Genomic DNA, 17,042 nt, shown 5'->3' with positions numbered 1-17,042 from the left:
ATGGCGCAGGGTAGGGGGCAATAGCGTCAAAATATTGACACTATTAATGTACTGTTTAGGGTTAGTGCCAACATTTTTGCACTAGCCCTGAACAGTACATAGGGGCACATTGTAAACAATGCTTTCTCCCCTTTTAACGCCTGCTCTGAGCAGGTGTTAGTAATGCAGCAAAAAATGGCGCAAGGAAATCTTTTAGATTTCTTTGTGCCATTTTTTGGTCCCCCTAACGGGGGAACGCCCCCTTGCATTCCATATGCCTGGCATAGGTATAATGTGGCGCAAGAGGTTGGAAAGTGGTTCAATGCATGCATTGTACCACTTTGTAAATCTGGCCCAGCGATTTTAGCCTTGTTGGCCACATAACTGTAAAAAAAATGACACTAATATGGTGCTACGAGGCGCTCGTCTCTCTTAAATCAGGGCCTTAGTTGGAGACTTAACTTCCGGATAAATATTGCCTCGTTTCAGAGGGAAATCTGTTTATCCTCACTCACTGATTTACACCTACAGGGAGTGCAGAATTATTAGGCAAATTAGTATTTTGACCACATCATCCTCTTTATGCATGTTGTCTGACTCCAAACTGTATAGGCTCGAAAGCCTACTACCAATTAAGCATATTAGGTGATGTGCATCTCTGTAATGAGAAGGGGTGTGGTCTAATGACATCAACACCCTATATCAGGTGTGCATAATTATTAGGCAACTTCCTTTCCTTTGGCAAAATGGGTCAAAAGAAGGACTTGACAGGCTCAGAAAAGTCAAAAATAGTGAGATATCTTGCAGAGGGATGCAGCACTCTTAAAATTGCAAAGCTTCTGAAGCGTGATCATCGAACAATCAAGCGTTTCATTCAAAATAGTCAACAGGGTTGCAAGAAGCGTGTGGAAAAACCAAGGCGCAAAATAACTGCCCATGAACTGAGAAAAGTCAAGCGTGCAGCTGCCACGATGCCACTTGCCACCAGTTTGGCCATATTTCAGAGCTGCAACATCACTGGAGTGCCCAAAAGCACAAGGTGTGCAATACTCAGAGACATGGCCAAGGTAAGAAAGGCTGAAAGACGACCACCACTGAACAAGACACACAAGCTGAAACGTCAAGACTGGGCCAAGAAATATCTCAAGACTGATTTTTCTAAGGTTTTATGGACTGATGAAATGAGAGTGAGTCTTGATGGGCCAGATGGATGGGCCCGTGGCTGGATTGGTAAAGGGCAGAGAGCTCCAGTCCGACTCAGACGCCAGCAAGGTGGAGGTGGAGTACTGGTTTGGGCTGGTATCATCAAAGATGAGCTTGTAGGGCCTTTTCGGGTTGAGGATGGAGTCAAGCTCAACTCCCAGTCCTACTGCCAGTTCCTGGAAGACACCTTCTTCAAGCAGTGGTACAGGAAGAAGTCTGCATCCTTCAAGAAAAACATGATTTTCATGCAGGACAATGCTCCATCACACGCGTCCAAGTACTCCACAGCGTGGCTGGCAAGAAAGGGTATAAAAGAAGGAAATCTAATGACATGGCCTCCTTGTTCACCTGATCTGAACCCCATTGAGAACCTGTGGTCCATCATCAAATGTGAGATTTACAAGGAGGGAAAACAGTACACCTCTCTGAACAGTGTCTGGGAGGCTGTGGTTGCTGCTGCACGCAATGTTGATGGTGAACAGATCAAAACACTGACAGAATCCATGGATGGCAGGCTTTTGAGTGTCCTTGCAAAGAAAGGTGGCTATATTGGTCACTGATTTGTTTTTGAATGTCAGAAATGTATATTTGTGAATGTTGAGATGTTATATTGGTTTCACTGGTAATAATAAATAATTGAAATGGGTATATATATTTTTTTGTTAAGTTGCCTAATAATTATGCACAGTAATAGTCACCTGCACACACAGATATCCCCCTAACATAGCCAAAACTAAAAACAAACTAAAAACTACTTCCAAAAATATTCAGCTTTGATATTAATGAGTTTTTTGGGTTCATTGAGAACATGGTTGTTGTTCAATAATAAAATTAATCCTCAAAAATACAACTTGCCTAATAATTCTGCACTCCCTGTATATCCGAGAGCAGATTTATAAATTTATTAAATTTACAAATATCCCTAGGAATCTACATGGAAGGATGACTAGAGATATGGGGGGTTGGAAACCAATAGGAAGCATGAGCGTGTATTGAAGTTAAAATTCAAGACATTCATTCCAAGGGAGTGCAAAACAGCTAAAATTAAATAAGGAGAATTATAATGACCTTAACATTTATAGGATACATCACATGTGTGATAGATTGATTTACTGGTTGAGGGGGTTTGGAACCCTACTTTAGCAACAGCCACACTCCTTGTCAGGGTATATCAGCGAATTAACTTGTGCTGGATCTCTGGTAGCTTAGCACAAAATAATTCAGGCTCAATTTAGAAGCAATATGTAAAATATCACTACAGCACACAAAGAGTAGTGAAGTGAAAATACAACACAAAAAAATTGAACACCTTTTTAGAAAAATAGAGCAAAATGTAATAAATTATTTGACACTCAATGACAAAAATCATTGGCTCGTTGTTTCTGTTGTCAGTCGTTGCAGATGGTCATTGCTGGAAATTCGCATTGGTGGTCACCGCTGACTGTTAAAGCTGTAGCGTAAAGTGCAGATCTCACATTGCTGGTCACCCCTGGTGGTTGATGTTGCATGAAGATTTGGGTTTGCCGGAGCTTTGCATTGGTGGCCGGAACAGGCGTCAAGATCTTGGTACAAATGAGGCCATTTGTGATCGCAAGCAGCTCAAAACTCCTGGATTTCATTTTGTCTTTAAGGAGAAGCGCAATTGATGCTACACCAAGTGGAATATTTAAGAGCCCCTAGCCCCATCTACCGACACATTGGCATCATTTACTTGACGTTAATGTTTATTTAGATGGCCAAAATCCCAGCACCATATTTACAAGGTTGTGCAATGCATACATTGCACAACCTTGTAAACCTTTGTGCTACATTGTGCCTGCACCAGACACAATGTATGCAAAAGGGGCGTTGCCCGGTTAGGAGAACCGAAAAAATGGCACAAGGAAATCTAACAAATTTTGTCGTATCATTTTTTTGACACTTTTAACACCTGCTCAGAGCAGGAGTTAAAAGGGGGCACACTATTGTTTACAATGGGCCCCTATGTACTCTGCAGGAGTAGTGCCAACATTTTGGTGCTACTCCTGCTGAATACATCAATAGTCTTGTGACCAAGGAATAGTGTGAAGGCACCAAAAGTTTAGGACAAGAAAATACCAACCTTCCAAAAGTTGCATTTTCAGATTTGAGACTTAAAATCTGACTTTACCATTAAAGAGATTTTAAATTACAACTCTTCAGACATAAAACATGACTTTCCTACCTGCTGCTTAAAAAACATTCTCACTTACTACGTGCAATAAGGTAAGTCAATGTCATCATACAGGCGAGGTGGGCCTCACAGTAGTGAAAAAATGTATTTGTGAGTTTTTCACTACTAATATAACCTACAATACAAATATGGGCCAGAATTAACCAAGTAACACTCACCTACAGAGGAACTACTGCAACAGAAATACCATTACTGAGGAAATCACATAGTGAAATGCACCTGAAAGCAAACACCTGCAAATTTCATAAAGCACTGCAATAACCAAAACAGTTTAACAAAGGAGATTGCATTTGGCAAGGAGTATGCATGCATACAGAGTTCTCTCTTATTGATTTCAAGTTTTACAAACTTGATAGACACCGGACACAAGAGGATTGCCTGAATTTGCAGAGGGTAACATCACATTTGGATCAATTACAGAGATTCCAAATGACCAAGGACATAAACTAGAACCTACTTTGGCTGGCCACTGCCCTACAAAAACATGCTGCATGTCATGCTAGCAGAAATCAAGCTGCCATGCAACTTCTTATGACATGCAGCAGGCATATCACAAATATCGTTCAGCAAAGCACATCATCAAGTCACAGATGCCACATGCAGAATGTCACACAACTACTCCCTAGGGTCCGCTGAAGATACAACAAGGGGGACAGTTATCTTTGTTAGACCCAGCATCCTTAGGGTGGTAATATCCCAGCCTTTTTGCCTTCTTACTTACTGTTTTTGCTGTATCTTTTTTTGGCACTAGGACTCTGAGCACTTGGCCAATGCTGACCAGTGCTAAAGTGCATGTGCTTCTCCCCTAACCATGGTAACAATTGATATATTTAATGTACTTAAAGGTCCCTTGTAAAGTGGGATACCATATACCAAGGGCCTGTAAATTAAATGCTATTAGTGGGCCTGCACTGATGGTGCTCCTACTTCAGAAGCATTTAAACATGTCTCAGGCCTGCCATTGCTGAGGCTCTGTGTGTAGTTTTGCTGCCAATCTGACTTGCCATTTAAAACCTCTTGCCAAGCCTTAAACTCCCCTTTTATTACAAATAGGTCACCCCCTAAGGTAGGCCCTAGGTAGCCCATACAGCAAGGTGATATTTAGGTAAAAGGGAGGACATGTACCTTTAAGTTTTACGTGTCCTGGTAGTGAAAAACTCACAAAGTCACTACTGTGAGGCCAACTCCTCTCATAGGCCACCACTGGAAATTCCTTAATAAATGTTTAAGCTGTAATTATTGATCAGAAAGTAGTAGCTACATCATGTATTATATCATTGGAGTGGTAATGATAAATCCTCCTTACTGGTATAATCAGATTTAATAATAATATTTTAGAAAAGCTACTTCTAGAAAGTGGGCATGTATGTGCTAATACTGCTCTCTGTGCCAGACACCCTGTATCCAATACACATCTGAGCTGGGATGGGTGACAGCTACATTTGCGAAATCCATTCTGAAGCCACAGCACAGGCCACTCAACTGCATCTGCATTCATCTGCTTACTGATGGGTTTTCCAGGGCAGGAAGGATAGGAGGGGCTCACACTTCCAATTCAAAGGGTAGAGGCCTGACCCCACAAAAAGGACTAATTGCCCCCCCAAAAGACAGGGCTGTGTTGAGAGGGCTCCTTGTGCAGTTCATAGAGTTCCTTCTAATCCCCTACATCAAAGGCACATTGGGTATAAGTCCTGGGCCTCTCAATACCTTAAATACTGCTGTGCTGTAATGATTTCCACTCTGCCTGGATTGACTGTTCCTTAAAACTGCTTCTCTGATTTGGTAAGCTGCACTGCTGCCTGCTGATCTCTGCCCTGCTGAGGACAAGGACTGGACCCATCTCCCTTGAACCCAGAGTGACTCCTAGAGCTTTCTGGCCTGTTCTTCTTCAGTCTCAAACACCACCTGCAACTCTCCTGGTGCTGTTGGACTCTGTCATCTCTGGGTTCTACCCTTGCCTGTGGGGTCCCCTCAAGTCTTGGGCCTAAGAAGTGGGTTTTGCAGCTGCTTTTCTGCAAAAACAGATGCATCATCACTACTGTGCTGGTCAGAACTGAGTTCGACGTTGATACAGAACCCGATTGTGAGGATCGATGACGCATCTACCAGCCTTCCCCATTTGGAGCCAATGACTCATGCCCTCGGCATCGATGTTTTTCTCCATCTGAGATACTTTTCAGCTGATCCTGCATGGGTTCTGTAGCCGGCCTACCCTCCATCATGGTTGGCCTGAACTTTAGATTTGCACTGGTATCTTGCAACCTCAAGTTAGCTTTTGATCGCTAGTGACTTCTAAGCGCTATTTTTAGTTAAAATTGGGAATTAATATCTCAAATTCTACTGATTGGACTTTTTAAATTTTGGTCTTATATTATGGAGATACAGATTCTCTATGTTTTTTAAACATGTGTGGAGTCCTTTTGTGGAGTTTTCATTGTGCTAGTATGTGTGTTGCAGAAATACTTTACACATTGTCCCTTAGGTTAAGCCTGCCTGCTCTGTGGCAAGCTACTACAGGGTGAACAGAGGTTAATTTTAAGTGTGTATTTGGCTTACCTTAACTAGTGTTGTGGTTCCTGCTTGTACAGGGTGCATATCCTGAAAAACAGAAACCCTATTTCTAACATTTATTTCTTCTCTTTTCCTCATGATAATGGCCATTATTTGCATTCAACTTCTTTAATCCTGCCTTGCCAACTTCTCTCCACCTAAAACCATAAAGCATGCATCACCCTAAAATTACATTTGGTAAATAGTAAATATTCAGACTTCACAACATATTCCAATTGCTTACAGAGTGTTTCACTTGAAGCTAAACTGGTTGCCTAAAGGGTATTGTTTCTAATTCAAGGGCAGGTATACAAACAAGTCTGTGCTGAGTTATGGTGATTTGAATACATTCATGTTGGGTTTGCTACAAAAGAAGAGCCTACCCAGAAAAAACATGCCAAAACACTACTCATTACTTCAACTACTAATGCTTTCTCCTTTTCCCAGTAAAAGATGGCGGCAAGTCCTTGAAGAGGTTACTGTGGAAAAGTACCACAACAGAGCTATCAAAGAAAAAGAGATAAATATCAGGACATACATATGGAAAGTATGTAACATTAGTTATTCAATCAGTGATTTAGGGGCCTGGATCAACAAATGCGAGAGATCCAAGCCCAGCCACTGACAGAAGGAAACTTGATACTGATAGACATCTTGTTTCCCTGCATTGCCCTCAATAGACTTTTAATGAACTTAGAACAAGACATCTCCTTGTGCTGCCACTGCTATGACTGGTAAGGCATAGGCCAGCTAGGCAACTTCTGTAGAGCACCTTTTCACAACTGATTACAAAGACACAGGTCGAAGGAGGCATCACTTCCACATTAAGAGATACAGGGGGTCATTCTGACCTCGGCGGTAAAAGGCGCCTACCGCCGGTCAGAAATCCTCCATAATTCCGCCGCGGTCGCGGTAACCCGCCACGGTCATTCTGACCCGCAGCAGACAAACCTCCGAAAATCCGACAGCCATAACAGACCGCCAGACCAGCGGTCGGCGGAAAAGTGGAGGTGACCAAACCTCCACCGTCACGCCAACAGAAATACGCCCATGCCATTACGACCCACAAATCCACGCGGCGGTCATTCAAACGCGGTTTTCCATTGGCGGTACACACCGCCGCGGTCAGAATACACACAAACGAACAAAACTCAGCCACATTGGCCGATTTGAATTCCACACACCTGATACACATACACACACCACTCCCACACACACAATACAATATAAAACACACACCCACATCACCCACAAACCCCTACGACAAAAAATTCAGAAAGAAGCACTCAGAGACACATTAGCGATCACAGAATACCATCACACAGAGGCACACTACACCATCACCCACACAATATCCACACACAAAACAACACACACCACCACACTCACCACACTTAACTACACATACTCCACCCCACACATCATACACACCACTCCATGGCACCCCAAAGACAGCCCCGCTTCTCAGACGAAGAACTCAGGGTCATGGTGGAGGAAATCGTTCGGGTAGAGCCCCAGCTCTTCGGCACACAGGTCCAATACACCAGCATTGCCCGGAGGACGGAGCTAAGGCAGAGGATTGTCGACAGGGTCAACGCTGTGGGACAGCACCCCAGAAATCGGGAAGACATCAGGAAGCGATGGAACGACCTACGGGGGAAGGTGTGTTCCATGGTATCCAGGCACAACATCGCCGTGCAGAAGACTGGCGGAGGACCCCCACCTCAACCCCCACAATTTACAACATGGGAGGAGGAAGTCTTGAACATCCTGCATCCTGACGGCCTCGCAGGAGTCGGCGGAGGAATGGACACTGGTAAGTTGAAGCTTCACTACTGCTTCCCCCCCACCTGCATGCCAAATCATACCCCAACCCTCAGCCCCATCCTCGAACCCCACCATCACCCCCACCCCCATCCTCACCCCCACCCTCACCCCCACCACCATCCTCACCCCCACCACCATCCTCACCCCCACCACCATCCTCACCCCCACCCCCAGCACACCTATTCCCTGCCAATGTCTCACCATCACAACCCACACATCCCAAAACCTAGGCCTGCATGCGTCCACTAAGCATGGACACCCATCACCAAAGCATGCCCAATGCATATACACATCCCCCCCACAAGCCACCCTCACCAAAGCCCCCACACACGAATGCCAGCACTTGGGGACACGGGAACCCACAGATACACCCATATGGCACACATTGAAACTATAACCATACCTCTATACCCCTGCAGGACCCGACCGCCAACACACCGCCACGGAGGGCCCAGAATTCTCCACACCCCCCACCCAAAAGGCCGTCAGCGATGACAGCAGCTCTGTCGACCTGGACACCGATGACCAGCCCGGACCATCGGGGACCTCTGGACAGTCGGTTCCCCTCAGACAGCCACAGGCCACTACAGACCCAAACCCCTCTGGGAACACCAGCACAGCTTCCACCCAGCGGGCCCATGCCTCTGTCTCCAGGGCGCGTCAATCTGCGGTGTGTCTACCACTACAGGGCACCCAGGATAACCCTCCACCCCAACAACAACAGGGACCTGGGGGCAGTGGTAGTGGGCACACCGGCCAGGGGGCAGAGGCCCAGGGAAACAGGGCAACTCGGAGGGCAGCTGTGCGACAGGGGGGGGACGGGCCCAGGGAACCCACTCTCCACGAGGCCCTCACCACCATCATGGGAGCATACAACCGCTCCCAGGAGACGATGGCGACGGTACTGGCCCGGTTCCAGGAGATCCAGGTACTGCAGGAGGAACACTATCGGGGGTACAGGGAGGACATCAGAGCCCTCACCTCCACCCTGGTTACCATGGTAGGGCTGCTGCAGGACCTCATCAACACCAGGACGGACACTCAACAAAAACAAAGGGCCCCTGCCACTAGCCTGGACCAAGAACAGCCAACCACCTCCGCCGGCGCTAGTGGTCAGGAGGCCCCCGCACAACAGCAGCCCACCAGACCCCCACCTCCTGCAGGAGAAGAACCACCCCGCAAGAGGGCCCTGAGATCTCGCAAGAAGACAGAGTAGGATGTCAAGACCCCCGCCAGCAAAGGATACCACCTGATGTCATCCCACTGTCCCACATTGTCACCCTGTCCATCCTTGAACTGCCCATGCTCCATCTCTCCACAGGCCTCTGGACAATGCACCTGTGTGACTGTTACTCTGGACTCTGCCATGGACATTCCTTCACCATAGCCCCCACCCACTTGAAACCACCCATCCCATTTTGAGCACTGAAATAAACACCCATTTAGCACAAAACTATCTGGAGTCTGGCTGTGATTTCAAAATATTGTAATTGACATGACAGTGCAAATATGTCCTTGTACATAGTGAAGTCAACAAACAGCTGCCACAAAGCTGTAGTCCATGGGGAAACGAAGCACAGGACTCGTAGTGGGGACCCCAGATCTGAAATAGGGAGGGAAAAGCCACAACTCAGTCATCATACACTGGGGCAAATAGACAGGCAGCAGAGATGCAGGAGAGTAGTTCACATTCACTAAATTATGTTTGAATTGTTACCTGTGTCCTATTGGAAGTACTGTTCAATGATTCTGTCCCTGTTGTCTGTTTCAGCCCCGTCGTCTTCCTCCTCGTCACTCTCCACAGGTTCCACAGCTGCCACTACACCACCGTCTCGACCATCCTCCTGCAGGAAAGGCACCTGACGGCGCAAAGCCAGGTTGTGAAGCATGCAGCAGGCCACGATGATGTGACACACCTTCTTAGGTGAGTACATTAGGGATCCACCTGTCATATGCAGGCACCTAAACCTGGCCTTTAGGAGGCCAAAGGTGCGTTCGATCACCCTCCTAGTACGCCCATGGGCCTCATTGTACCGTTCCTCTGCCCTGGTCCGGGGATTCCTTACTGGAGTCAGTAGCCACGACAGGTTGGGGTACCCAGAGTCCCCCAATAGCCATACACGGTGTCTCTCTAGCTGTTCCATCACGTAAGGGATGCTGCTATTCCTCAGGATGTAGGCGTCATGCACTGACCCAGGGAACTTGGCATTTACATGCGAGATGTACTGGTCAGCCAAACACACCACCTGGATGTTCATGGAATGGTAACTTTTTCTGTTCCTGTACACCTGCTCCCTGTCTCTTGGGGGAACCAAAGCCACATGGGTCCCATCAATGGCACCAATGACGTTGGGAATATGTCCAAGGGCGTAGAAATCACCCTTCACTGTAGCCAATTCGCCCACCTCAGGGAAAATGATGTAGCTCCTCACGTATTTCATCAGGGCAGACAACACTCTGGATAACACCTTAGAAAACATGGGCTGAGACATCCCAGAAGCAATTCCCACTGTTGTCTGAAATGACCCACTTGCCAGGAAATGGAGTACTGACAGGACCTGCACCAGAGGGGGAATCCCTGTGGGTTGGCGGATGGGGGACATCAGGTCGGGCTCCAGCTGGGCACACAGTTCATGTATAGTGGCACGGTCAAGCCGGTAGGTCAGGATAATGTGGCGTTCTTCCATTGTCGACAGGTCCACCAGCGGTCGGTACACGCGAGGATTCATCCGTCTCCTCGCCAAACCCAGCGGATGGTGCCTAGGAAAGACAACATGGAGCACAGAGTCAAGCAACCCACAGGTACGTACTCACAGCTTGCACAGTAAACGATTCTCTATGCAGTGAATGGCGTGTCTGAGTGGCTATGCAAGGCCTAGGCCTGTGTGACGCAGTTGAAATTGAGCCATGTGGACCCTCGAAATGGCGGCTGCCTGACCTGTGAAGTGTGACAATGGGATGTGAGGTCAATGCGCTGGCGTGGCACACCACGGCGGTCGGCGGGTGAAGACCGCGGCGCGAAGCCGCATTGGTTAACATTGAAGCCTATGGGTTTCAGGAGCCAATGGCGAAGGGCGCCGGCGGTGGCGGTACGCCCCGCCGCGGTACGCACCGCCGCGGACGTGACCGCCATTTCCTATCTACTTATCCACTTGCGACTTGAACTTTCACAGGAGAGGACCTATACTGCAAGTGTTGCTGTGACCTCGGTCTGGAAGGGACAATGGCTGCTGCGACTGGGGAAAGGGCCCCTGCCTTCACTGGAGAGGAGTTGGAGAAACTTGTGGATGGGGTCCTCCCCCAGTATGCGCTACTCTACAGTCCTCCAGACCAACAAGTGAGTTTAATTCAATATGGATTTGGGGCCACTGGCTGGCTTGGGGGCCTGGCGGGGGGCCTGGCGGGGATGGGGGGCATGATGGGGGTGGCGGGGGGCCTGGCGGGGGGCCTGGCGGGGATGGGGGGCATGTTGGGGCTGGCGGGGGGCCTGGCGGGGGGCCTGGCGGGGGGCCTGGCGGGGATGGGGGGCATGTTGGGCCTGGCGGGGGGCCTGGCGGGGATGGGGGGCATGTTGGGCCTGGCGGGGGGCCTGGCGGGGATGGGGGGCATGTTGGGCCTGGCGGGGGCCTGGCGGGGGGCCTGGCGGGGATGGGGGGCATGTTGGGGCTGGCGGGGGGCCTGGCGGGGGGCCTGGCGGGGATGGGGGGCATGTTGGGGCTGGCGGGGGGCCTGGCGGGGGGCCTGGTGGGGATGGGGGGCATGTTGGGGCTGGCGGGGGGCCTGGCGGGGGGCCTGGCGGGGATGGGGGGCATGTTGGGCCTGGCGGGGGGCCTGGCGGGGGGCCTGGCGGGGATGGGGGGCGTTGGGCCACTGGCAACGAAAATGCAGACAAACTTGAACGTGGTATTTCTCCCTCCCTGTGCGTGTCACATAGGTCCGCGCCCATGAGAAGATCGGGATTTGGCGTGCCATCGCCAAGGAAGTCCGGACCCTGGGGGTCCACCATCGACGGGGCACCCACTGCCGCAAGAGGTGGGAGGACATCCGCCGCGGGACCAAGAAGACCGCCGAGTCTCTGCTGGGGATGGCCTCCCAACGTAGGCGGGGTGCCTGCCGTCAACTGACCCCCCTGATGTTCCGGATCCTGGCGGTGGCCTACCCTGATTTGGATGGGCGCGTGAGGGCAGCACAGCAGACACAAGGGGGTGAGTACAAGCATCATCTACTCTGTTGTCGCGCAGTGGAGGTGTCTGGGTGGGGGAGGAGGGCTGTGGGTCCCCCTAGGCCAGGGCGATATCTGTAGGCTGGCCACCCCCGTAAGCCCCTGTGTTCCCAGCCACCACCCTCAGTAGTGTGTCAGTACAGCCATCCCTGGGCCATGTCATCCATGGGTGCAGTTGTCAACTCTAGGCGTGTAGGGCATGTTCCACAGAATGCGTAGCGGACCCCAAGTGCGCAACTTAGTGCAGGGGGCATCTGTGTCTGTCATGTCCGCTAACTGTACCGGTGATCCATGTACTCAAAATCTCTTTATTTCTCTCTCCCCCCCCCCTTTTTGTTTGTCTTTCTGTGCTTGTGTGCATCAGCATCATCAGGCGGAGGAGAAGTGGCATCGGGGCAGGAGGGAGCTGCATCTCACATGGCCCAGGAGGGCCATGCCACAGAGTCTGACTGGACCAGTGAGACGGAGGGCGAGGGGAGCTCCACAACGGGGACGACTGGACCCTGCAGCGACACGGACACATCCTCGGAAGGGAGCTCCCTTGCGGGGGTGGCACCATCCGTGCCCCCCGCCATTACAGGTACAGCCGCCACCCAGCGCACCATCTCCGCCCTCCCCTCAGCGTTCGCCCCGTGCCCGCTCTGCCAGGAAGCCGGGCATCTCCTTCGCCCCAGGCACCTCAGGCCCTGCCCCTGTCACCCCCGCTGCCCTCAGTGAGGAGGTCATTGACCTCCTCCGAACGCTCATTGTTGGGCAGACTACCCTTTTGAATGCCATCCAGGGGGTGGGGAGGGAGGTTCATCGCAGCAATGCATACCTGGTGGGCATTCATTCGGGTCAGGCTGCCCATCAGCGATCGTTCCAGGCTCTGGCCTCAGCACTGACGGCAGCCATTGTCCCTGTCTCCTGCCTCCCTCTACTAACTCCCTCCTCCCAGTCTCCTGTTCCTCTGCCTGTCCCACCCACACCATCAGACCAGCCTGCACACACCTCAACACCCAAGAGCAGCTCATCCAAACATAAGCACCACAGATCACGCAGACATTCACACAAGCAACATTCCGATGCAGACATGCCAATAGTCACTACCACCTCTGTGACCCCCACCTCCTCGTCTCCCTCCTCCCTCCCTGTGACGTCTACACTCACACCTTCATTCACCTCACCATCAGCCAGTGTTTCCATCACCAGCATACCCTCCACTCCAGTCCGCACACGTGCAGTCACCACCCCCACTGCCATTTACACGTCCCCTGTGTCCTCTCCCACTGTGTCTGTCACCCCCTCTTCCACACCACACAAACGCAGCCACCCACCCACCCAACAGCCATCCACCTCACGACAGCCTCCCGCTCCTGCACCTGCACCCAAAGACTGCAAACTTGTCTCGCCTACAACCACATCCTCTCCCTCCACTCCCATTCCCACTGTACCTACCACTCTCCATTGTCCCAAGAAAATCTATCTCTCTACTGCTACCTTCTTTCCTGACCCTGAGCCCCCCCCTCCTTCTCGTCGGGGTAAAAAGAGCACCTCAGCCACCACCAGCCCTGCAGCCCCCTTGACAAGGGTGCAGGGGTATTGGAGCCCACCAGCCCGCAGGTCTGGATCTTCGCCCAGCAGCAAGGGGACAGCCAGCCCACCCCCTGGGAAGAGGAGCAGAAGGCGGAAGGGCCGCCGCCGGAGCCCGGATTCGATTTCCCCCCAGGACACTAGCCAGCCACCGTCAACAGCCACAACTCCAAAGGGAGGAAAGGGCCACAGACTCCCGACTAAGGAGGGCAAGGGCAGCAAGGCGGAGAAGTCAGACAGCAGGCCTGCTGCCCATGGAGGACCCGTCACAGCTGCCCAGGAGGAGCCCGCAACCCCCATAGCCGCTGCCCCAGGAGGAACCGGCACAGCTGCCCCGGGAGAGCCCACCACCCCCATAGCCGCTGCCCAGGGAGGACCCAGCCCAGCTGGCCAGGAGGGCCCCACCACCCACAGCCCAGGTGGGCATTGAAGGAGCACCATCCCCGCTGCCCAGGAGGGCACCACCAGGCAATGAGCAGTTGGCCATAGAATGGCCGCCGTCTCCAGCACCGCTCCGCTGGGGCCCGCCGTCTCAAGAACCGCTGAACTGGGCCCTTCAAGGCAAGAACCGCTGAACTGGGCCCCGCCGTCTCCAGCACCGCTCCGCTGGGGACCGCCGTCTCAAGAACCGCTGAACTGGGCCCTTCAAGGCAAGAACCACTGAACTGGGCCCTTCAAGGCAAGAACCGCTGAACTGGGCCCTTCAAGGCAAGAACCGCTGAACTGGGCCCCGCCGTCTCCAGCACCGCTCCGCTGGGGACCGCCGTCTCAAGAACCGCTGAACTGGGCCCTTCAAGGCAAGAACCGCTGAACTGGGCCCCGCCGTCTCCAGCACCGCTCCGCTGGGGCCCGCCATCTCAAGAACCGCTGAACTGGGCCCTTCAAGGCAAGAACCGCTGAACTGGGCCCTTCAAGGCAAGAACCACTGAACTGGGCCCTTCAAGGCAAGAACCGCTGAACTGGGCCCCGCCGTCTCCAGCACCGCTCCGCTGGGGACCGCCGTCTCAAGAACCGCTGAACTGGGCCCTTCAAGGCAAGAACCGCTGAACTGGGCCCCGCCGTCTCCAGCACCGCTCCGCTGGGGCCCGCCGTCTCAAGAACCGCTGAACTGGGCCCTTCAAGGCAAGAACCGCTGAACTGGGCCCTTCAAGGCAAGAACCGCTGAACTGGGCCCTTCAAGGCAAGAACCGCTGAACTGGGCCCTTCAAGGCAAGAACCGCTGAACTGGGCCCTTCAAGGCAGGAACCGCTGAACTGGGCCCTTCAAGGCAAGAACCGCTGAACTGGGCCCTTCCAGGCAGGAACCGCTGGCCCTTTGGCAGACGTGGCAGGGCAGGATCTGTCTCAGGCAGGATCTGTCTCGGGCAGGGCTGCAGGATGTCCTCTGGCCAACATGCCTCCTCCAGTGGCAGTGGAGTCTGTTATGGACTGTTTGGACTGTGGCTTTGCTCTCCCCAGGATGGCCCAGTGGGCAGGCCACCCACTGTATGGACTGTATGGACTGTGGCTTTGCTCTCCCCAGGATGGCCCAGTGGGCAGGCCACCCACTGTATGGACTGTTTGGACTGTGGCTTGGCTCTCCCCAGGATGGCCCAGTGGGCAGGCCACCCACTGTATGGACTGTTTGGACTGTGGCTTGGCTCTCCCCAGGATGGCCCAGTGGGCAGGCCACCCACTGTATGGACTGTTTGGACTGCGGCTTGGCTTTCCCCAGGATGGCCCAGTGGGCAGGCCACCCACTGTATGGACTGTTTGGACTGCGGCTTGGCTCTCCCCAGGATGGCCCAGTGGGCAGGCCACCCACTGTATGGACTGTTTGGACTGTGGCTTTGCTCTCCCCAGGATGGGCCAGTGGTCATGGAGTCCCCTCGTGGATCTGGCGTTGTGTACTCAAGTGGCTGAGGTGCCCCCCCTTCCCTTCCCCCTGAGGTGCCTGTCCTTTTTTCTTTCTGATGCCCCTGCAGTGTTCTCTCCGTGGAGTTCTTGTCGTGGGACTGGGCCTTGCCCCTTTGCTCAGGACCCCTGTGGTCCACGGACAGTGGTTGGACTACATTTAGTAGCTGTATATATTTTGTACATAGTTTATTTATTTATTTGGATTACTGCTGTCCATTTTTCAATATATCTGCCCGTTTGAGATCTCTTCTTTTGGTCGTTGCATTATTTCGGAAGGGGGGTGTTTGTGGGTTGTGACAGTGATCTGTGGGAATGCATTGATGTGTGTGTTGTAGTGGGTGTGGGTGGGTGGGTGTGTGCCGGTAATCTTTTCCCTCCCCTGTGTCGTAGGTGCAGTACTCACCGATGTCTTCCGCGCCGCCGGGCGTGTTCCTGGTACAGGAGCAGGTATAGGAGTGCGGGGATGACCTGCAACTCGGGTTCCATACTGCCGGAATCTCGCGTGGTGTATGTGGAGGTGAGCGTTTTCCCGTTCGTAGTCTGTTTCCGCCGTGTTTTTATCGGCGGTGCTCCAGCCCCGGAAAGGGTGGCGGATTGGTGGGTCGTGATAGGGTGGGCGGTACATTGTCTGCCGCCTGGCTGTTGGCGGGGACCGCCGCGCTGTTTGTTTGTTCCGCCGTGGCGGGCGGAGTGTTAATGCGGCGGGCTGTGTTGGCGGTTCCCGCCAGGGTCAGAATTGCATATTTTGGACCGCCGGCCTGTTGGCGGGTTGGCCGCCGCTTTATCACCGACCGCCAGGGTCAGAATGAGGGCCACAGTCTACAATGACCCTCAAAATGTATTTAATGATTCAAATAGTATTGAAAATCTCGTGATGTCTTCCTAATATTGTACCAATTGTATAGCTATTCTCACATCTCCTTCCACTGCATAACCACTTGGTGTGGAATGTGCAGCAATTTTTTCAATTCATCAGAATGTGAGTTGTTTTTATGTTATGTTTGTGTTTAGGGGTCATGAGGCCGGAGAATGAGGGTCTGACAATTTAGGAATGATCCTAATTAGTAGGCCTAGTCAAAAGTTTAATTATGGCCACTTAGTTGGCCCAAATTTGTTGATTTTGCGTAATGAAATTTTGTACAAAGTTGGTAAGCTTGGGCCATTACACTACATCACATTATTTTGGGGAGAGATTGTAAAACAAAATGTATCTTTCAGGTCATTTCTGAATGTAAGGGGAATTTCAGGTAGAATAATTTTTTAGCACAAAACTACACATCTGTAAGCAAGTGACAGGGTAATGATTGTGAGCAGCAGTTAATTTAACATGGATGGTTAACAATCATTTCAGGTAGATTTCTTACCCGAGGGGATCATTCAGGCAAGTTTTAGTGAAAAACTACAAATCCAGACATGAGTGACAGTATTTGAAAGGGAGTGACAGAAATTGATTCACAATACAAATATGAGTTGAATTTTCAGCAAGTGGCTTCTGTTAAGTTCCGGGGGATTTACCTTGAAGCCCAATAAAAATTACCCTATCTTGCAAAATTAGCACAATCTGCTAAAAGCTGACACAGAC

Source organism: Pleurodeles waltl, chromosome 8, assembly GCF_031143425.1.
Source record: "Pleurodeles waltl isolate 20211129_DDA chromosome 8, aPleWal1.hap1.20221129, whole genome shotgun sequence".
Lineage (NCBI taxonomy): Eukaryota > Metazoa > Chordata > Amphibia > Caudata > Salamandridae > Pleurodeles > Pleurodeles waltl.
The sequence above is the reverse complement of the archived record's forward strand: the minus strand, read 5'-3'. Positions refer to the sequence as shown.